Below are 23,189 nucleotides of genomic sequence, written 5' to 3' on the forward strand. Positions count from 1 at the left end.
CTTTTTGGCCTGCTTGCAGCAAGTAAGGTCATCGGTGTCAGCTCCCTCTTGTGTGATTCATTGGCAGATAGCTGAACTCCAGTAAAAGAAAGAAAAAGGGAACAGGACTGGCAGACTCTAATGTATGCATTATAGGGATGGAAGGGCTAGATTGGTTCACATTTGGAATTGGTATCACGAATAACATTCTTGGAAGAAGAACATTCTGAAGCTTTCTAAGTCGGCTTGCCCACTCTGTGTTGGAAAGTTCTTGGAGATTTGAGGGAAGGAGCCTGGGGAAGGCAGGGTTTGGGGACAGAAGGACCTCAGCAGTGTAGAATGCCACAGAGCCCACCTTTCAAAGCAGCCATGAGCACCCTTGAGCAATGAAGAAGTGAGTAGGGTTGGGTGCTTCAGTTCCCGAAGTGGCCGTTCGCTCCCAACGCAGCCCTAGAAACGAGCACATGGCTTGCGCGAGCGAAGGATCTAGTCGACCAACAAAGAAGTCCCTTACAGTCACAGAAAGCACCGTTCCCCAAATGTCTTTAGACTACCCAAGTGAGCCTCATAATGTCACAGAGCCCTTTTATCAACACTGGCATTCATAGTGCCCTACACTTTCAACTCTCGTGTCAAATTTTTTTTTAGCATGGACACGCATGTCAATGCGTATGCACACACTCGCCTGCAAGCAAAATGTAGGCATCCTCGTGGCTCGAGGAATGCTAGTGGAAGTGTTTTGCCTCATGCTGCTGTCTAAAAAGGAGGGAAACCCCATGAATGGGCAGTGATCCGAATGTTTGACTCGCATGTTCTTTTCACATCATGGATACATGTATAAACACATCCATGCACGTGCATCAGCAACCATGCTGGAGGTGGCCATGTGGCTTGAGGACAAAGAAAATGCCCCGGCGAAGTTTGAATGCAACTCATGACTACAGAAGTCCAATCAAAGCCTCCCTCCTTGACTGTCATCCAATCAGGAGTTTACAACTCCACCTTCTCTTCTTAGGCGGGAAGAAGGGATTTAAGTTTGGGCCCTCCTCTGCACCTCCATTTTCTTACTGTGGCAGCCAAAGGAAGATGGATTCTGCCTTGCAGTCCTCTTCTGTCCTGGGCACTGACAGAGGACCCACTTGGAGGGATGTGGAGATCCGAGACCTTATGGCTATCTTCTCGGAGGAGAAGATCCAGAATGCCTTTAAATCCTCCAACAAAAACAGGGAGGTATTTGAAGAGGGGCCCTCAGGATGAAAGCCCTTGGACACCAAGACAAAGGCTATGCATGCTGAGTACAATTGGTGCATCGTGCACAACAAGCAGTCTGGGGCTGCTAGAGTCACCTGCCCTTATTTTGAGGTGCAGCGCGCAATTTATGGGGAGGGAGAGGGTGATGGGAGGCCAAAGTGGGTTGGAAGAAGCTTTAAGGTGGTCAGGCAGAAGACTCCTTCACAACCCACGCAGTCACAGCTGCAGGATCCAGAGGAGGGACCCTCTTCTGGAAGACTTTAACTGCCTCCTCAGCTGCAGCGACACGGATCAGACCTAGTCACCCTGAAACTCCAGGTCATCATCCCTGGAGAGGAAGAAAATATCTTCCACCAAATGCCCCTTGCATCAGGTAAGCTTGCTTCTTTGGGTGACTTGGCGGGTTGTTTTTCCTTTAAACATTGGCAGGTAGCATTTGTTTAGACGTTTATTAGTTGCTACAAAGGTCCTTGGCATGCTTGCCAACATGCTCTTTCAGAAGTTTGAAAAGGGCCTGTCCTTTTGGACTTGTTTGAGATGCCTGCTTGAGATCTTGCTGCTGCTTTCCCATACAGACCCAGTTCTATGAGATATCCACTCCTAGCCATCTGCAGGGATGGGGGGGAGGTGGATCTTGCCTCATTGGTCTTTGTGTATGCCTTTCTATAGAAACACAGCTCCCAGATACAGAGACTCAAGTCTCACCTCTTGAATCGACAGCTGTGGGGGAAGACAGGGACAGTGACTCCTGTGCTTCTACACAGATAGGTGGGTATTTCTCTATTGTTTTTTTGAAGGGGGAATGTTCAGTATGTGTTTCCTCATGTGTACAGAAGGCTTTCCACGTGGAGTGGAGTGGTGAATTTGAAAGACCCTTTTTCAACGTCCTGTTTTGGTGCTTGAAAACCATTTATTTCTCCCCACAGAATACATCCAAGGCTCCAACCCAGACCAGACCATTGGTTCTGGTCCATCCCATGTTCAATGTGTGGTCTACTAAGACTCCTAGATCCTTTTCACATTTGCTACTGCCAAGACAAGTCTCCCTCAAAGTATTCAATGGGAAACTAAGTGCCCAACTGCTCTATGGCATCCCTATTTGGACCAACACTTTTAACCAAGCGGTCGAACGTCTCCAGTCTGTCTTCCTTCGTAAAATCCTTGGGATCCCAAACTGTGTCTCTTATGCAGTCTAGAAACCAGCCAAAGACTATTGGAAACCAGAGCATGGTTGTTAACAATCAAGTTCTGGCTTTGCATTCATTTCAGATCTGACCCCAACAGTCTTATTTCCCTTATGCTATCTGAATGTGAATCATCTACATGGTTAAGACACATTGAGGGGAAAAATTAAATCTACAGGAATCTCTGTAGACTCTTTGTACCTGGTATCTGAAAAGACTGCATTTGATTCAATTAAATGCAGACTGTTAGACATAGGTACTTAGCAGTAAAGCTAGAAATACTTGCTCCCCATTGAGCTTGGGGATCTCACCAAGCTCTCAGCCCCTAGCTGCATATTTCTACCATCTAATCATCCTGTAACAGCGTAGGGCATTTACGTTAGCTAGAACTAATGCTCTACCTTCTGCTGCGCTATATGGGAGATTTCATCAGATCCCACATTCATCTATATTGGGCCCCTGTGGACAATGCTGTATATAATCAAGTACACATGTTTTTTTTTCCATTGTCCATTTTATTTCTCTATCTGAGCTGAATTTCTTAACTTGCTGCTGTGTAAAAGAGAACTGCATTCGGATGAACTTAAGATTCAGTTTCTTTTGACATCCCACAACCCTGTTATAATTGAGCCAATTGCAAAGTTTTTATATCTTGCCATGTGAGATCGTGAATGTATTTTGTCCTACTTTAAAGCATAATGTCTGCCTTTGTTTACTCTGTATAGAAATGGATCCTTTTGCACTTTCCCTTCCTATATTGTACTTTTATATGTTATTAAAGGCTTGTTGTTGTACTGAGGTCTCTCCCTGACCCAAATCCCATCCACTACAGCTCTACCCCCAGGTTCTAGGTATTTTCAAACACAGAGCTGGCAGCCCTAGGATAAGGTGACCAAATTGTCCCTCTTTTGAAGGGACATCTGGGGGTAGCTGGGAAATTGTACTTATGTTGAAATTATATATATAACAATAGTATTTTTGCATTCTATGCGTTCTATGAAACTTTTTGTTGGTCCATATTGACCAAATTTTTAATCAAGAACCCCCCTGGTCAATGGTGTCCCGCTTTACCAATGTTGAAATCTGGTCACCTTTCCCTAGGAACATGCTATTTTTATATTTCTGGGGTGAATTTGTATGATTTTCAAAGATCATCTTATTTCTTATGTCAGTTAATTCAAGCAGGTCTCTGAAGGGGCAAAATATAAATGTTTTAAACAAACAAACATCAGCCACCCTTTCTGACAAAGGAATGGACAGCTGGTCGTTATAACAGCATGATATAAAAGACCTGCATAAAAGCACCTGACAAAAATCCACCAGCAGCAGCAAAAGGCCATAAAAATAAAACAACAATAGATGATATGATAAAAATGGGATCAAAAGAGACCATTTTACTTCTTAAATAGTACAGTAGAAGGCAAAAGATACATAGAATGATTATCAGGATTGATAGGAAGGGTCAACAAAAGGCCTGGAAAAAAATAAGTCCTTAACAGTAGCTGGAAACTTATCAGCACCAGGCAAACAACTGGAGGAAGGAAATTCTGGGGTTTAGATACCATGATAAAGAAGGCCATGTTCTTCATAACCAACTATCTGAGTGCAAATCTTGAGCAATGTATCCAATTTAAGTCCAGTTATTTAAAGGGCACATCTAGCTGTCATGGTGGGGATGACATTCAAGTAATCCGGTGCATGCCAAGTAGATCATGTTAAAGACCTAACCCTGGCCTAGAGCTTGTTCTGTTTAATGTTCTCAGTCACTATCAGCATCCATCAGTCTTTGCCTCTTAAGGAAACCCTGTGAGCACTGATTCCCCCATTCCTTCTCTCAGATGGCATACTGACAATGACATCAGCACAAATGAAGGTTGTCAGCTCTGGGTTGGGAAATATCTGGAAACTTTGGGGGTGGAGTCGAAGGGACCTCAGTGGATTATAATGCCATAAAGTCTACCCACCAAAACTGCCATTTTCTTCAGGGGAACTGATCTCTTTAATCTGGAAGGGAGCTGTAATTTTGAGAGATCTGCAGGTCCCACCTGAATGCTGGCATCCCTAATGATACTGCTTCTTGTTCTGTCCTAGGTGGTCTAGGCCAGTGGTCCCCAACCCCCGGTACAGGGACCGGGACCAGTCCATGAATATTCGTGGCTCCTCCTCCCCCCCAGCTGCTGCCTCGGGGGCTGCCCTGCCACTCTGACGCCAGCTCACCTTTGGTGCTCTCCAGCGGCCACCATGGCTAAGCTCCCCCTCGGCATGGTACTGCATAGCTGCTGCTGGCAGCGCCCCCCCCCCCAGCGGGTGGTGGGAAGCCAGGGGCACCGGAGAGAAAGCAAGTGGAGCAGAGGCTCAAGCAGCAGTGACATCCCTCGGCAAAAGACTACCCCCCCCAGGCCTCAGTAAAAAAAAGCGTTGACTAGTCCCCAGTGATAAAAAGGTTGGGGATCACTGGTCTAGACTATCCCAATCCTATCAGGTCTCAGAAGCTAATCAGGGTTGGCCCTAGTTAGTATATGGATGAGAGACCACCAAAGTTCTTGGACCACTATGCAAAGGAAGGCAGTGGCCAAGAGCCTTGAAAACCCAGCAAGGTTGCCATAAGTCAGTAGCAGCTTTACAGTTCGCACACACAAACAGTTTTTCTTAGGGAAGCCTTCACTATACCTAACAGGCACCTGGAAGCGTCACTGTTGCCCAGAAATTGTGATCCCAACCCAGAGATCTCACCATCTGAAGGGGTGGTAATATTAGCAGAGCTATTGGTCAGTTGGGGAAAGAATGCCTGCCCATTATTCTGGTAATAGATAGAGCACCATACATGTGCCTAAGTGGTCAGAATGCTGAACTCCAATTGGGGAGACCCAGGTATAAACCTCCCTCGCTTTTCTGTGAAACTTTGGGCCACTCTCCTAAACTTGCCCTGCTTCACAGCTTGGCTGTATCCTTGGAAGAACAGTGGGATACAAGTGGGAAAAGAAGTTAAAAAAGCAGATACTATTTAACAGTGAAATGTTTTGATCCAGTTTTAATCCTGAAAATAAAATCTTACGCCCCACGTATCAAAACTTTAGAGAATGTTGAAACATAATTTTTAAAAATGGGTTTAGTGAAATGTTGATTTTTGCTTTTACCCATTCCTATATACACTTCTTTTAATTTCTGTCTTTCACGCCCCATTCTTATCACTAGCATTTCCCAGGCTCTGAAGGAACCAGGCGCCATATGCAAATGAAAATCAGATCCAGACCTCAGCCCTTAGCCTTACGAGCAGAAAAGAGAAGACACACAAGAGCGGGGCAGAACTGAGGGGAAAGATAGATGATCAGTCTGACAATGTCGGAACTAGGGCCTACTATGCACGGCCGCTGAAACGGCGGGATGGAGAACGAGGAGGAGGAAGAAGTGAAGCAAACCGATTACGCATGGGATGGAACACAACAGCGGCAAAACCCAGAGTATCCGATTATGCACGCGGATACTCCGGAGCCACTTCTGGTTGCTCCCTGGTCCCAGGAAGCTCCACTTTCTTCCACATCTCACTAACGTGGCTTTTTCGGCGGCATACATTGACTCTGCGCCCGGTTGCCGCCCGCTGTGTGCATAATTGGTGATTTTAGCCGCCCCCATTCCACCCCGAATGTGGACTTTCCACTCCGTGCATAATGGGCCAAAGTGAGCATCCGAAACCATTTGCAGTCAGCTGGAGGTTCTCTCACAGCTGTTCTTGTGGGGCTAGAGGGGATGAGGTTTCCCGGTGGTCCTCAGTCCTCCAGTGTCCTCCTCTCTGCCATCACAGGGCAACTGACATCTGTGGACATTTTCATGCCAGGAGGGAAAGGAAACAAGCCCCTTTTATAGCCACGCTGATATTTCCTTCTTTTTTTGAATCTCTTAATTTATTCAATTGTTTTTTTTTTATACAAGGCTCAAAAGAGATCGAACAGCATCGCATGACCAGAAGCAACTATGAACAGCATCCCAAGAGAGCATTCAGGGACATCTGTCATTTATGTATTTATTTGCTGCCTTTTGACTAAAAGTTTCCCAAATAGTTAACATCTATAATGGCAAACTACAAGCACTATAAAATGCTATAAAATCTCTTGAGAAACCTATATGCAAGTCAAGAAGCAACTGTGAGAACCGGACATGGAATAACTGATTGGTTCAAAATTGAGAAAGGAGTTCGGCAAGGCTGTATACTGTCGCCTTGCCTATTTAACTTGTATGCAGAGAACATCATGAGAAAGGCCGGGTTAGATGAGTCACAAATTGGGAGCAAGATTGCAGGGAGAAATATCAACAACCTCAGATATGCAGATGATACCACTCTAATGGCAGAAAGTGAAGAGGAACTAAAGAGGCTTTTGATGCGGGTGAAGAAGAGGAGTGCAAAAGCTGGCTTGAAAGTCAACATCAAGAAAACAAAGATCATGGCACCCAGCCCTCTCAATTCCTGGCAAATAGATGGAGAAGAAATGGAGGTAGTGACAGATTTTATTTTCCTGGGATCCAAGATCACTGCAGATGGGGATTGCTGCAAAGAAATTAAAAGACACTTGCTCCTGGGGAGGAAAGCTATGGCAAATCTAGACAGCATCCTAAAAAGCAGAGATATCACCCTGCCAACTAAAGTGCGTCTAGTCAAGGCTATGGTCTTCCCAGTTGCAATGTATGGCTGTGAAAGTTGGACCATAAGGAAGCCCAAGTGTCAAAGAATTGAGGCTTTTGAACTCTGGTGCTGGAGAAGACTCTTGTGAGTCCCTTGGACTACAAGGTGAACAAATCGGTCAGTCCTAGAGGAGATCAGCCCAGACTGCTCCTTAGAAGGCCAGATCCTGGAAATGAAACTCAAATACTTTAGCCACTTCATGAGAAGGAAGGACTCCATGGAGAAGAACCTAATGCTGGTAGTGATTGAGGGCAAAAGAAGAAGGGGACGACAGAGAATGAAGTGGCTGGATGAAGTCACTGAAGCAGTCAGTGCAAACTTAAATGGACTTTGAGGAATGGTAGAGGACGGGAAGGCCTGGAGGATCATTGTCCATGGGGTCGCGATGGGTCGAACACGAGTTTGCACCTAACAACAACAACAACAACAACAACAACCAGACATACAGCCAACCCAAGCTTTCATTAACAAAACCTTTCGATTGAATTAATATTTGAACACAGAACGGTGGTGCATGAAGCAATCTGGAACAGCTTCGTATAATAAAAAGTTAAGGCCTAGTTGGGCGGAGAGTGGTGTGGCCAGTCCAATCTTTGGATCAATTAGAAGACATGAAGCTGGCCCTGCTTCCCCCAGACTTGGGAACAATAGGAAGGTGACACAGCCTGCCCCCCCCCCCAGCCTGGCCTGGGGCAATTTGGCAACTGTGACTACCCCATGTGCATTAGGGCAGGGGAACATTTGTGTCTGTGGCCGAATTCACACAAGAAGGGAAATGACGCAGAACTGGGAGGAATTGGTTGCCATGTAATCTCCCCCTAAGAAGAGTCTCCAGTCTGATTTTCCCTTCACATATCTGAGGACATGGCTCTGGAAAGCTCATTTGTAACCACTATGCCACAATTCCCAGAGGTCAGTCCTCTCCCACACTCAATGAACAATCCAAAACACAGGTTCTTGACACCCATCTCTCCACACCCATGCCCTCATTTGCCATCATGCCACCACAACCTCCCCCACAACACACACATTCAACCCCATGCCCTTACAGACTCCTCCCCTACTTCTTCCCACTGCCAAGCTCTAGCGCCCATTATATTGCTGGATAAAACAGGCCTTGCCCCTAGTTCATCCATAATACTTAAAATGACTGTGCAAGCACAGCAAGGAAAGTGCCACCACTTACATCATCCCATTTTTGCAAGTTAGAGGCTACTAGCCAAGCTTTGATGCAAGCATATTAATGCAAATAGCCAGTATTTTATTGCCCATAAATCTGTAATTGTTATTGTCAGAAGAAGCATACTGTCTTTTAGAAAATTAAGTACAACACGGCCTTAAGGAAAGGAACCTAAAACATCTAGCTTCTCCATTCATTTTCTAATCTAAAAATATAACAGGATAATGTGCCAAAAGCAATCAATGAAAAGTTACTGACTCATAGCAACTGAGAATCTGGTGCACGTACTCCTCAACTTGGAAATCCCAGTGAGGGCTCAGCTGCATACATGAATCAATTCATGAATCAACTCTTAAGGAAGACTGTTCCATTGCTGTTCACTATCTGACAGGGAAGGAGAAAGGGATGCCCCAGCTCATATGGCATATATAGCTGGTCCCCCCACACCCTAGCCAGTTTGGTGTAGTGGTTAGGAGTGCGGACTTCTAATCTGGCATGCCGGGTTCGATTCTGCGCTCCCCCACATGCAACCAGCTGGGTGACCTTGGGCTCGCCACAGCACTGATAAAACTGTTCTGACCGGGCAGTGATATCAGGGCTCTCTCAGCCTCACCCACCTCACAGGGTGTCTGTTGTGGGGAGAGGAATGGGAAGGCGACTGTAAGCTGCTTTGAGCCTCCTTCGGGTAGGGAAAAGCGGCATATAAGAACCAACTCTTCTTCTTCTTCTTCTTCTTCTTCTTCTTCTAACAACCTAGAATTGCTGCATTTATCTGTAACAGCGAGCTTGCTGTTATAATAACTTGATAAGGGTTAAGTGGGCAAAGAGTGGGCATGGCCTGCCTCAAACAGGTCATACCCACTCAGGACTTTGGCCCAATCATTGGGCCAAAGTTCTGACAGGGCCCGTCCACCCAGCCCCGCCAGGAGCGATCTGGAGACATCACTGCCAGTCTGCCCCTGATCACTGCAGGGAGAGGAGGTTGGTAGGGCTGCCAAGGGGGATGAGAACAGAGGCTTGGACAGGCTGCGCCAGACCTTTTCACCCCAAGGCTGTCCTAACTGTCGAAAACAAATGTAACTTCCCTCACTTTGCCTCAGAACACTGACAGAGCTGGCAAGAGATTGGTGAGTGCTCTCCCTCACCTCTCCCTTCAGGCCTGCTGGGAAGGAGCCTCTGACAGTTGTAATTCCAGGAGCTCTCCAGGCCCCACCTGGATGTTGGCTACCCCTGGGTTGGAAATGTTCCTTGAGGTTTGGAGGTGGGACTTCAAAATTGTACAATGCCTCAGAGTCGGGCCTTCAAAGGAGCCATTTTTGCCTGCAGAGCTGATCATTATAATCTAGAGATGATCAGTGATCTAGATACTATGGTAGAGGCTTGCAGACTGCACTTGGGAAGGAGTGGTGTGGGTGTGTCCCTCCTGGGCTATGGGCTATAGCCAGCCCATACCAGCAACTGTTTGTATTTTGAGGCGCATACATACAGACCAGCATTAGTCCTGTGAGTCTGGAAAGTGCAGGAAGATCTAAATAAGGAATATTTACAGCCTGAAACTGTAAATAGTGAACAAATAAATGGCTGGAGAGATGTGGGAACTGAAGTGACTTTTGCCAAGCTTGGCCTGACAAATTAAAAAAATGGTATAAAAAACCTTACTAAGGTTGTGCTCAGAGAGACCTCCTCTTATAGTTGCCAGCTTCCATGTGAGGCTCTCTACCCCACCTTCCTCACTTTGGGGAGAGGAAGGGAAGATGATGGAAACTGCTTTGAGACACCTGAGGCCTGCTGGGTGACTGTGGAACATTCTCAGTTCACACAGAGCTCTCATAGCACCACATCCCAAACAGGTTGTCTATTGCGGGGAGATGAATGGAAAAGGTATTTGTAAAGTGTTTTGTGTGGGCATGGCCTCCTTTTAGTAGTAACTTTTGTGACTCCTTTTGGTAGTAAACAGCAGGGTACAAAAATCCAGCTCTTCTTCTAAGGGACAACCGTGAAAGAAGCATGTGGGTACATATCATTATATCAACTGTAAAAAAAATGGAGACAGAAGGAGCAGGGCCACAGAACTGGGAGGAATTGGTTGCCATGTAATCTCCCCCTAAGAAGAGTCTTCAGTCTGATTTTCCCTTCACATATCTGAAGACATGGCTCTTGAAAGCTCATCTGTAACCACTATGCCACAATTCCCAAAGGTCAGTCCTCTCCTATACTCAACTAACATTCCAAACCACAGGTTCTTGACACCCATCTCTCCACAGTCATGCCCTCATTTATCACCACGCCACCAGAACTCCCCCCCCCCAACACACATATTCAACCTCATGGCCTTACAGACTGGACAACTCGTCCCCATACTCTTCCAAATGCCAAGCTCTATCTTAATCACTCTCTTCCTTTTTACCTCCCTCTCTCTTTGCTATTTTCCCCCCTGCTAGTGCCCATTGTATCTGCTACAACGGGCTTTAATTCTAGTATATCTATAAAGAACATGCAAGGAATGGTGGGTTTTATATCAGGTGCATAATTTGCACAGGGAACAAATGTGATGTGCCATACTATATGTCATGAGCCCAAATGGTGGAATGGGAAGAGTAGTGGTACCTTGTGGCTCACTGAGAACCACATTGGCAATTACCAGCAACCACAAGAACTACACAACTATTGTATCCTCTCTGTGCCACAGTAGCAAAAATGCACAATCTCAGAATATATAACAATATTTAATATTCAACTAACCTTTTTAGTTACTTCTGAGCAGTGTGCTTAGAAGAACATTTCTCTTTCCATGAGTGTTGAACCTTGAAAGGTCATGTGACTCCGGGAGCGAGTAGTATATAAATCAATCAATCAATAAATAGTCAGATTTATGACACAAAATAGCATGGAACCTTGAGGCTCTTTCCTCAAGAGTTCCCTGTGAAAGGATGTCTGCCCCCACACTGTGAATTCAGTCACTCAACACAGACTTCACTGTCTATATAGTTCCATTGTCTAACCAGAACTTTCTTTCCTACCCATCTTCTGTAACTCCTCCTTCCTGCATCAAGCAATCAGATCCCTTCTTTATCTTTAAAGGATTAACCCTACACAGGTTGATTTCTGCAGGCAAACAAAAATGAAAGTTTTGGGGAAAACACTCTTTCCCACTGTAGCTCTATCACAGAGTCATTAGCATAGAAGTGTGGGTTCTTAACCAAATCCCTGAAGGTCTTGTCCATAAACCTCTCTCCCAGTCTCCATTCGAGGGAATGAATCCACTCACTGCCAGCCAGGAGTTCATGGAATTAAAAACCCAAGAATTCAAGCCAAAAGTCTTTTAATCATACATGTGGAATTCCATTACCTTAATCTCTTCTCTTCCTTGTACACCTTGAAGCTGTAATGTGTGATATTACCCCAAGGAGACTTCTTGTTTTACTTATCAATTATTTATACTTGGATGCAAGTAAGTCATCTAAGAGTTTCTCCTAATTGCTGTTTTGTTGGAGACTATCACTAAATACTCATGGGGCAACACAAATATTGGAGTGGCTTTTTTAAGGACATTTACAAAAGCAATTAAGATTTGTGCTGTCATTGTTTGAAACAATGCGGTTTTCATTAAACATTCATGCTGGTGGGGGGAACAATTCCCAGGTTCGTGCCCAACTACACTGTCTTTATAAATGCTGGCAATCTTTGAAACGCACAGCTTAATATTTTTTAGCCTGGCAGATGACTCTCCCAATTGCCCTTACCGCAAAGCATCCCTGAAGCTACAGGCTTCCATTTACAATTTACTAGCAATAAAAACAACAACAACATTAAGGCGAAGTGGGGCTTCAGATGTTTTGAGTGACTGTTTCATTGAAATGTTTTCTCATAAAAGAGACACTGGAAACTTGTGGGATCTCTAAGCTATAGTACATAAAGTTTATTTTTGTACTCTCACTGTGTGTCTATTGGACTTCTGTCTCTGTGATTAAATTCCAGAGATTGCCGTGCCTCTTCTCCAGGCTTTGCTGTACACCTCAAAGTGCCTTCAAAAACAATACAATTAAAACCAATTGATCCTCAAACATGTCGTAACTGCAGGCTTGATGGATCAGATCAGTGGTCCATGTAGTTTAATATCCTGTTTCACAAATTTATCTGTTTGTTTGTTTGTTTATTTAGATTTTTATACCGCTCATCCATACAGCTCTGGGCAGTTTACATAAAACATTGTAGAACATTTACATAGAATATATAACAATATAACAGATAGCAATCATGATATAACATGCCAACCAGAACAGCATTGCAACAAAATAATAACATTGACAATCCTTGGGTAGGTTCAACCTCACAGTCTGAGGAGGGGAGAAGTTTTCCTTATTTAGTTGTTCTACGTAGTTTTCCTTATTTCTTTATTATGTAAGACTTCTGTCAAAATGGAATCCAGGTAATATCTGTTTTCAGTGAGATTCTTTCATCAGTGACAAGTCCTCTGAGTCTTCAATATATTTATCAATTTGATAAGTATTGAGAATTTAAAGCTTATATATAATAATAATCATAGAATAGAATCATAGAATCATAGAGTTGGAAGGTGCCATAAAGGCCATTTAGTCCAACCCCCTGCTCAACGCAGGATCAGACCTAAGCATCCTAAAGCATCCAAGAAAAGTTTGTATCCAGCCTTTGCTTGAAGACTGCCAGTGAGGGGGAGCTCACCACCTCCTTAGGCAGCCTATTCCACTGCTGAACTACTCTGACTGTGAAAAATATTTTTCCTGATATCTAGCCTATATCGTTGTGCTTGTAGTTTAAACGCATTACTGCGTGTCCTTTCCTCTGCAGCCAACGGAAGCAGCATCCTGCCCTCCTCCAAGTGACAACCTTTCAAATACTTAAAGAGGGCTATCATGTCTCCTCTCAACCTCCTTTTCTCCAGGTTGAACATTCCCAAGTCCTTCAACCTATCTTCATAGGGCTTGGTCCCTTGGCCCCAGATCATCTTAGTCGTTCTCCTCTGTACCCTTTCAATTTTATCTACGTCCTTCTTGACATACTGGCCACAAGCTCACATAGGTATGGGGATACCGGTCGGTGTTCCAACCCCTTGATCACACTGCTTGCCATTTTCTGCACCTCATTATGGTAAAGAGATACCTCTGCAGGATCAGACCAATAGTCCTTTGAATCAAGCATCTTGTTTCCCATTGTGGCCAACTAGACACTTCCCAAACCCCAGAGTTCCCTTGTAAATGGCACTCAAAGCTATACTGTGTCTGAACATGGCTAATAGTTATTGAGGAAACTGTCAATTACCCTTGTAAAGCCATCAAAGTGATGTAATTACTTCCACATCCAATGGCAATTTCTACATGTGAACTGGGTATTATTTGTACAGTACCTTCTTTTGTTTATCCTGAATCTACTGTTTCACTGGGGGTCCTAGTATCTAGGGAGAAAAAGTTATCTCTAATTTCTCCACATTAGCCATCGTTTATATACTTCTAACATATCTCCAACTCCCCATTAGCCTTCTGTTCTAAAACTGAAGAGCTATAAACTCTTTATCCTTTCCCTGCTGAGATGTTCCAGCCCCTTGATCACATTGCTTGCCATTTATTGCACTTCATTGTGGTAAAGAAACCACATTCTTCTGCTCCATATTATGGCTGCCATTCTCTGCAAAGATTGAACAGTAGACATTGACAGCTCTCAGATGAGGGCCAGCCACTCCATTTTGTAATGGATTATTATGGCCAGCACATAAAAATAATAAATTAGAGACAGGAATAACACAAGACATCCCAAAACCCATGGTACCATCTTAAAATAATGTAATATTCAAGGAGACTTCATTTTCCATGGTATCAACCTGTCATCAACAATCTGGGGAAAAGAATATTAAAAACAAATGAAATGTAATTTTCAAGCTAATTCTGCTGATATATTCATCCCCTAGTCATCTTTATATTTTAAATTTTAAAGACAGAATATAAAGCTAAACAGCTGATCCTATTAAAATGAACAATTTACGTCTCAAGAAAACCTTAAGTTTTCTCTTTTGGCACTTGTTCTGTAGCAGCACCTGGCCAGCTATTAGAGATATAGCCCAAAAGTTAGCACAGAAGATCAACCAGTGCCCTTGGTATCCGAGGGTGGTGATCATAGAAAGAGATTTCTAAGGCAGCCTACACAAGAGAATAAATGGACACAAGACAGATGTTAAAAGTAAAAAATTACACCAGATGACTAATGCAAGTCTAATCAGGGTTCTCTAACTCACCACATTCAGACATTCAACCGGAGATTCCTCTTAAAAATGAGTGAAAGGGGTGACTGTTGCTTGGAGCAGCAGTGTGGCACAAAAGGCTTTAACCTTTCCTGCCATGCAGTTTTTTGCAGCGAAAATAACCACAAGGAATGCCTCTTGGTCCAGCTGCCAGGGACCATGTGTTAGGACTACCAGGTCCCTGCTGGACATGGGCAGGGGATGGAGGAGTAGGTTTGCCAGATCCAGGACTCCAGGTTGGCCAATTCTTGGAGATTTGGGTGCAGAGTTCAGGGAGAGCAGGGAACTCAGTGTTGTACAATGTCATAGAGTCCACGCTGCAAAAGCCTCCATTTTCTCCTGGGGAACTCGATTTGAAGTTGGGTCCCCATCTACCCCCCCCCCCAAATGAAATAGAACGCGTTTTGGGCTGTATCAAACGGAGTATTGCATCCAGATCACGGGAGGTGATGGTACCGCTTTCCTCTGCTCTGGTTCGGCCTCACTTGGAGTACTGTGTTCAGTTTTGGGCACCCCAGTTGAAGAGGGATGTTGACAAACTGGAGCATATCCAGAGGAGGGCAATAAAGATGGTGAGGGGTTTGGAGACCAAGACATATGAAGAAAGTTTGGGGGAACTTGTTCTGTTTAGCCTGGAGAGGAGACGACTGAGAGGGGATCTGATAACCCCTCTCAAGTATTTAAAAAGCTGCCATATAGAGGATGGAGCAGAGTTGTCCTTTCTTGCCCCAGAGGGACAGATCAGAATGAATGGGATGAAATTAATTCAAATGAAATTCTGTCTAAACGTCCGGAAGAAGTTCCTGTCAGTTAGAGCGGTTTCTCAGTGGAACAAGCTTCCTCGGTGGTGGGTTCTCCATCTTTGGAAATTTTTAAACAGAGGCTATTAGAGATATAGCCCAAAAGCCCAATTTTTTAAACAGAGGCTGGATAGCCATCTGACAGAGAGGCTGATTCTGTGAAGGTTCAGGATTCCTCCCAAAGTGCTATAAAATTCCGAATGTTGCTGGAGTTTTGCGGGAGTTTTTCGGTTTGTTGACGATGTCATGCGGAACACTAAAATAATAGTGTTTACAAACTGTAAGACTTCAGCTACAGTTAAGTTGTGCGGAATAGACTCCAGAGTAGCTTCAGGACCCTCTTTTCTGATGACCCCCAAATTCAGGATGATTGTAGAAGGGGATCCAATTCCCATATGGGAACAGAAATTTCTTCAGATACCACAGAACCAAGCAGCAACTGGTTTTCAGCAACTGGTTTTATACTGCAGGAGCAGTGGCCTATAATTTAGGCATTGGTGGAGTTTCACTTAAAACTTTGTGAAACTTTGTTTTAAGTGAAATTACTGCAGTCTTTGTTTGCTTTTCCTGTTGTTCTGACAGCAGTGGAGTATATCAAAGGCCTAGGAATTTGGAAAAAAAACTATTTTATACTTGCTTGGAGGCACATCTTTCTTTTCTAAAGCAAGTTGGGAAGGTGACATCATGTCTGTTTCATTTAAATTTTATGTGATTTCATATTTTGGCAAATATATTGGGAGAGGCCTGATGGGCACTTTTAATAAATCCTGCCAAATAAATAAATAACAGGAGGGCCTGAACTATTTGAATTATTAAATACTTTTGAGAAAGAAATGATGTAAAATGGAAGGATGAATGTGAATTCGGTTGTGTTTGATCCTGGTAATTTACTCGTAGGCAGTATATGGATTCGGCAAAAAAGCACAAAGATGTTTGCCTTGTGCAGGTAACCTGTTCCATCAATTTGTTTAAATAAGATGCAGCTGTGGAGATTGGACTCCAGCCACTATCTTTTCCTACCTTTTGTGGAACTCCTACCTTACTCTGGAACTCCTTCCCCCCAAGTTATTTGTCTAGCTCCAAATCTTCTGTATTTTATCTATTTCATTTTATAAAATGTATATCTTGCCTTTCTGTCCTTTCGAGTGTCATAAAGGTGGCTGACAAATTTTAAAATATGCAGTAAAATCACATTTTAAAGCCATTTAAATAACAGAAGTAGCAATGCATCGTTAAAGCAATTAAAATTGGAGCGACAGCAAACACAATGATATAAAATCAACAATTAAAACGTTTTTAAAAATAAAACATCGGGCAGTAAGGAGAAATCACTGAGTGAACACTGAACAACAAGAACAACAACAAAAGTCTCAATCCATTGAAGGACAATGACTACAGTAAGGGAAAGCCAAATCTCCCTGGAGAGTGAATTCCAGAGTTTTGGTGTCGTGACCCAGAAGGCCCTCTGCCAGGCCTTTTATGTGCCAAGCAGGAAATAGTTGGATTCAGCTTCAAGGAAGAGAATAATTGGTTATAACTTAGAAGATAGAAATTAATGGAGCCAACCCAGTGTATTTTTATCAATTATTTTTGAGGTAGGTTGTTTAGTTGTTAAGTATTGTGAGTGAATATGATTTGGAAAAAATCGAGCATCTCTTCTAACTGGTGATCTCCAAGCAGATGTTGCAAATGAAATTGGAAATCCGCAGCCTTTGACATGTATTATCCTCATGCTAGGTGGAAGGGAAAGGCTGACACCACCTGCCATGGAAAAGGGATTGGGTTTGACACATCCATCGTTTCAATGAGCAACATGGCACTTCTGGCCAAACTTCTCATCTGGTCCATCAAATGGCATTTGACAGGACTAGACATCTGACTGCAAGAGTAGGTAAGTGTCTGGCTGCATTTACATGGCATAAAGAGTGGGAAAATGGCTCTGCCAAGTGAGCACTGGAAAGAGCATGTGGAAAAATCATACACTGTCCTGATGCTTGCTTCTTTCATAGGCCTTCGCTGAGACCATGGATGAGAAAGGATAGTGCTCTTACATTGACTGCTTTTTGTCTGTTATTTAGCAGGAAAATGCTCATCATCAGCATGGGTAGAGTAGGATCATATATATTGTGAGAGTTATTTCACAGACATTGGCCCATTATGTACGGAGGGAATAGCACGCATTCGGGGTAGAATGGCAGCGACTAAAATCACCGATAATGCACGGTGCCGGCTGCAACCAGCCACAGATTCGGTGCATGCTGCAGAAAAAGCTGCATTAGCGAAACACGGAAGAAAACGCAGCTTCCGGGTGACCGGGGCGCAACCAGAAGCGCCGTCGGGGTTGCCGCGTGCATAATCGGTTACTCTGGGTTTTGCCGCCGTTGCATCCCGTCCCGTGCATAAGCGGTTTGCTTCGCTTCTTCCCCCTCCGCGTTTTCCACGTGACCCGAAATCGCCGTTTCGGCGGCCGTGCATAATGGGCCATTAACAGGACAGGGTACATTTAGACAAGCAACAGAATGGTGTGATGTACAGTTTCTTAATGGAGCCTTTTCCCCTCACAAATTATTAAAGAACTGTAACGTAAATAAGTGCTTAAAATGTGAAATGTCAATTATATATACAGATGATGATGATGATTATGTACTGTGCTGAGGTAAATTGTAGATTGGGGAGAACAACTCCTGATTCTTGAGGGCTGCCTTTGAAGCTGATCCAGAAATTCTGGCTGATCCCGAATGCAGCCGCTTGGGTCCTCATGAGGAACCAGTGGAGAGCATATATTACACATATCCGTACACAATTTTAAAAATTAAAATTTTGGTCTATATGGAGCAACACAAAGTTTCATAGAACGTATAGAATGCAAAAATAGTATTGTAATATATATATTTTAATTTCAACCTAAGTACAATTTGCCAGGTACCCCCAGATGTCCCTCCAAAAGTGGGACAACCTGGTCACCTTACTCATGCTTGAAGAAATTACCACAGTTAGAGAAAGAGCAGCCAATCAGACAGTTTTGAAAGGGCTGACAGAGGCCTGTAACTGTTAGTTTTGACAACAGCTGTTGCAGTCATCAGGAGGCCTGCAACCACAGGCTGTTGCATCAGCCAGACTACAGAGGCTTACCTGATCCAGAGATGTTTATAAAAATCTGGGCAAGAGCCAAAGGCTTAGCTTTTAAAATTGAATCCTTTATTTCTGCCGGCACTGCATCTTAAGTGGTAAAATGCTGACCAAGGGTAAAAGCCATATGCTCAGCAGAAGCAAAAGTGGAGTAAAAAATAACCCCAGGGCAGTAGAGAGTTGACTTGCATTGTATATTCATTTGCCTTGACTGCACACTCAATCACCTTTCCTTCTGCTCCCAGATGCTTTCTCTTACTAGGGTTCACTCCAAAGGTCCAAACTTCAGCACACCTCAACTCAGGCCTCACTAGCTGGAAATCCTTAAATATCATCTTTGCCCCGAATGCTGTGGTTTTTAAGGAAGACAGACCATGGGAATCTGAATAACATTGCCACTTGCCATCTATCAAAGGGTGGACAAATGCAAAAGACTGCTTTTCTTGTTCTGGAACAAAGAAACAACAAAAGGAAATACTTTGGCCAACCAAATCATATTGGCTAACTGGATCACATAATATATTTCACAGATCATCTGGCTAATTAACACCCCATCAGAGTAACAAAGCTCCCAGTGCATGAGCAGAATGACACTTGTTTATCTGTGGTGCAATATATTATCTTGGTTGTTCAGCCATTTTAGAGCATCTTCATCCCACTAGTATAAGGTAATCAGATTGTCGAACTTTTGGAGGGACATCTGGGGGCACCTGGCAAATTGTACTTATGTTGCAATTAAATATATATACATATTACAATACTATTTTTGCGTTCTATTAAACTTTTTAAAATATAATCTTATTTATTTCATGGAAAGGGTGGTGGGGGTGAAGGGTTTGATATACAGTATACAGTGCAGGAAAGGAGGGAGAGGGAAATAGGTCAATTTTCAAATACAGTCTCATCTTAACATTATCTACTAGTTATTTATTTATTTATTTATTTATTTATTATATTTATATACCGCCCGTTATATACATAGGAACAAAGAACAATACATAAAACAGTCTATAAACAAGTGAATCCCTTACAATAATAATACTAATAGTTGTAACCATATAACAATATAACAGTATTAACAATATAAATATGTGCAACAGTACAAACAGGTCCAGAGCATTGGTGGAATTCTGATGGGGAAAGGGGGGGCAGGGAGGGGGAGCAGGGACCCTTCAATCGCTGTTGATTACGTCTGGTCTCAACCAAATGCCTGGTGGAAGAGCTCCTTTTTGCAGGCCCTGTGGAACTGTTTAAGCTCCATCAGGGCCCTGATCTCCTCCGGGAGCTTGTTCCACCAGGTGGGGGCCAGGGAAGGCTCTGGCCCTGGTCGAGACCAGGCGGACTTCTTTAGCTGGTTGGTGGCGGTAGAGCGCAGAGCTCTTTTGGAGGCATAGGCGGGGAGGCGATTCCTCAGGTACACTGGGCCCTGACCGCGTATGGCCTTGAAGGTAATTACCAGAACCTTTCGTCTGATCCGGAATTCAACTGGCAACAATTGCAGTTGGTGGAGAATGGGCCGGATGTGAGACCTCCACAGTGTTGGCTAATTACAATGAGCATGTGTTTTTATGGATAATTATGTCTCTTGATAATCCAGAAAGCATTTCCAATGGTTTTGAAATTTTTCTGGATTTGCGTACCACGCTAGTCAGTCTTGCCATTGATACAAAGTGTCCCATCTTGTCCAACCTTCAACTTCTGGAACTGATGTTTGCTTCCACTTCGCTGCTACTAGTAACCTAGCTGCAATGGTTGCATAGAAGAAGAACTCTTTTAGTTGCTTTGGTAAATTAGTTGGGAGGAAACACAACAACATATGTTTAGCATACATAGGAAACATACACTTCATAATTTCCTGTATGAGCCCGTGTATTTTACACCAATACTTTTGGATTTTTTTCCACATCTACCACATATGGTAGAAGGAACCTATTGCCTTTTTACATCTCCAGCACCTGTTATCCCCATTAGGTGACATCTTACCTCGTTCTATTAAACTTTTTGTTGCTCCATATAGACCAAATTCTTTATCAAGCCCCCCCCCCCCCAGTCAATGGTGTCCCGCTTTACCAATGTTAAAATCTGGTCACCTTATACTAGTTTCAACGTTTTGCTGATGTGTAACACTAAAGGGCATCAGCATCTAACTTGGAGGCAACAAGTACACCAGGAATGCCTTTTCTTAGAGAAAAAGCAAAATATGTGTTACACGCATGTTTGAATAGAAGCAACCAATCTTGTACAACATAAAACGGCAACATCTAAGGAAAATATTGGCAGAGAAAGAAAAGACAACACATCTCATTTTAGTCGATATTACTGTATTCTAATATGTTATGATAGGATGTGGAAAGAACTACAGCATTTAAAATAGTACAGCAGCACTCCCATGTGGTTCAGTGGTGAACTGATGACATTAATATTATTTGCAACTCAGTTGCAAAGATGTCAGATACACAACTGGTAATGAAAGATTTAGGTCTGGTAATCTAAAAATTCATATTCACTTCATGCATTTTCTCACTGAAAGAGACAGAACTTTAAAATTGCCAGGGAGCAAGTGAGCAAAGCTTAATGTACACTGAAGGCTTTATCATGAGCAGTTCAATTTTAATGCACAGTTGTATTGAAAAATAACATATATAATATGAATACAGGCAGATTTCCAGCCACTTCCATGACTGTTTTGTTTTGTCCAGAATATTGAGGAGGGGGGTTGTCTCATATTGAATAGTGCAGTTGTCTCATCTTGAATAGTCCTTTTCAAACCCAGTACTTAGGTTGTGAAAAAAAATGTAGTTTATAAATCTGTAGAGTACATTTATCATATTTGGATATGTGAATATGGGCATGATGAAGCCAAGACTTTTTCCTTCCATTTAACAGGGAGAAATTTAAGCATGTTCTCAGTTTGCACACTGAAATCAGGGGGAGTTTAGGGATTCATTCTTAACTAATAAGTCTCCCTGAACTTAGTGGAACTTAGTGGAATGAACTTTCAATTTAATGTGTATAATGCTGGACTGCATAATTCTTGACTTGGGATTGATTGAGCCAATGATCTGTATATAAACTTCTCACTGTGGAAATAGCAAGTATAAATGTGCCAAAAAAAGAACTGGTTCATTTTTAAACAAAAAATGTCCAGGATTGGAACAAAAAGCTGATAAAGATGTTGCCTCAATTCTCTGACAAGTCATTAGACAAATATGTTTATATGATCTCCTTGTTTATTTACACCTCCCTGGAGAGAAATTAAGCATGGAATTTACTAATTATACTAAACTCATGCTCTTCATGGCCATTTCTTGAAAGTCACTAATGATCTTTTCACTAGTGTAAAGGTAAAAGATGGCACCAGGAGAAGGCAGGTCTATTCAGAATCCTATTCAGTCCTGTTTAATGGGGATCACTCCCAAGAAAATGTTCTTAGGGTTCTCGGGCTAGTGGTCCATGGGCCATGTTCATATTATGCCCATGTAAGGCCTTAATGGAGGCGAAGATTCTTGCTTTTGAATTTTTATTATTTGGATGCCATCCTTTATCAACATTTGCAGCACTCCAGTGTTATATAATAGAAATACGGAGGAGACACTTGTTCTATTGAAATTATGTAATGTGCAGTTGGGGAAATGTTTTACATTTCTGCTTAATATATTATTATGATGCATGTTATAGCTCCTAATATAAATGAATTTGTATTCTGCATAACAAAGTGTTCAATGTTGCTTTTGTGTTTGAAAGATTGTTGCTAGAAAAGATCAAGGTTCAACTGGCCAAGTATTTTTTGTAGTTTACATTCTTAAGAGGAACACTTAAAGAAAGTTTACTTATTTGTAACTGGGTAAATGTTTCTGTTTTTTTATCTATAAAAGGAAAAAGCAGGGATTCTAGTTGCTGATCTGCCTGAAGATCTTGATTCAGGAACACAGGAGCATGAGTAAATCCCCACGAAGAGCAAGTCCCCATAAAGCCCAGGAAACACTTCACAGACCCCCACAGGTGAGACTTCTAGGTCTGCTCCCAAAGAAATGGCTGCTGGTAATTGGGGATTCCCTGCTGAGAAGCGTAGAGGCCAAAGTGTATAAACCAGACTTCTTGTCTCGAGAGGTTGAGGGACTTGGGAATGTTCAGCCTGGAGAAAAGGAGGTTGAGAGGGGACATGATAGCCCTCTTTAAGTATTTGAAAGGTTGTCACTTGGAGGAGGGCAGGATGCTGTTTCTGTTGGCTACAGAGGAGAGGATACGCAGTAATGGGTTTAAACTACAAGTACAACGATATAGGCTAGATATCAGGAAAAAAAATTTCACAGTCAGAGTAGTTCAGCAGTGGAATAGGCTGCCTAAGGAGGTGGCGAGCTCCCCCTCACTGGCAGTCTTAAAGCAAAGGTTGGATACACACTTTTCTTAGATGCTTTAGGATGCTTAGGGCTGATCCTGCGTTGAGCAGGGGGTTGGACTAGATGGCCTGTATGGCCCCTTCCAACTCTATGATTCTGTGATTCTATGAGAGGTCTGCTGCCTAACTGGTGCATGCATCAAGAATGTCACAGAGTGGCTGGACAGGTTAATCAAACCCACAGATCTTTCTCACCCATGTAGAAACAAATAATACTGCCCAGCACAGAATGGAATGTATTAAGAAAGACTTTGTGGATCTGGGGGGAAAGGTAAAGGCGCTGGGAGCGAAAGTTCTGTTTTCATCCGTCCTTCCTGT

At 43.1% G+C, this 23,189-nt stretch overlaps 1 long non-coding RNA gene across 1 annotated transcript; it reads left to right on the top strand.

Moving 5' to 3' along the window:
• The first annotated feature begins 797 nt into the window (after positions 1–797).
• Positions 798–19,214, top strand: LOC143822805 (uncharacterized). The gene is made up of 3 exons (XR_013226264.1): positions 798–1,998; positions 17,081–17,234; positions 18,718–19,214. It is a non-coding gene; the product is annotated as an uncharacterized LOC143822805 (long non-coding RNA).
• Positions 19,215–23,189: the final 3,975 nt, after the last annotated feature.

Source organism: Paroedura picta, chromosome 13 (genome assembly GCF_049243985.1).
Source record: "Paroedura picta isolate Pp20150507F chromosome 13, Ppicta_v3.0, whole genome shotgun sequence".
Taxonomy (NCBI): Eukaryota; Metazoa; Chordata; class Lepidosauria; order Squamata; family Gekkonidae; genus Paroedura; species Paroedura picta.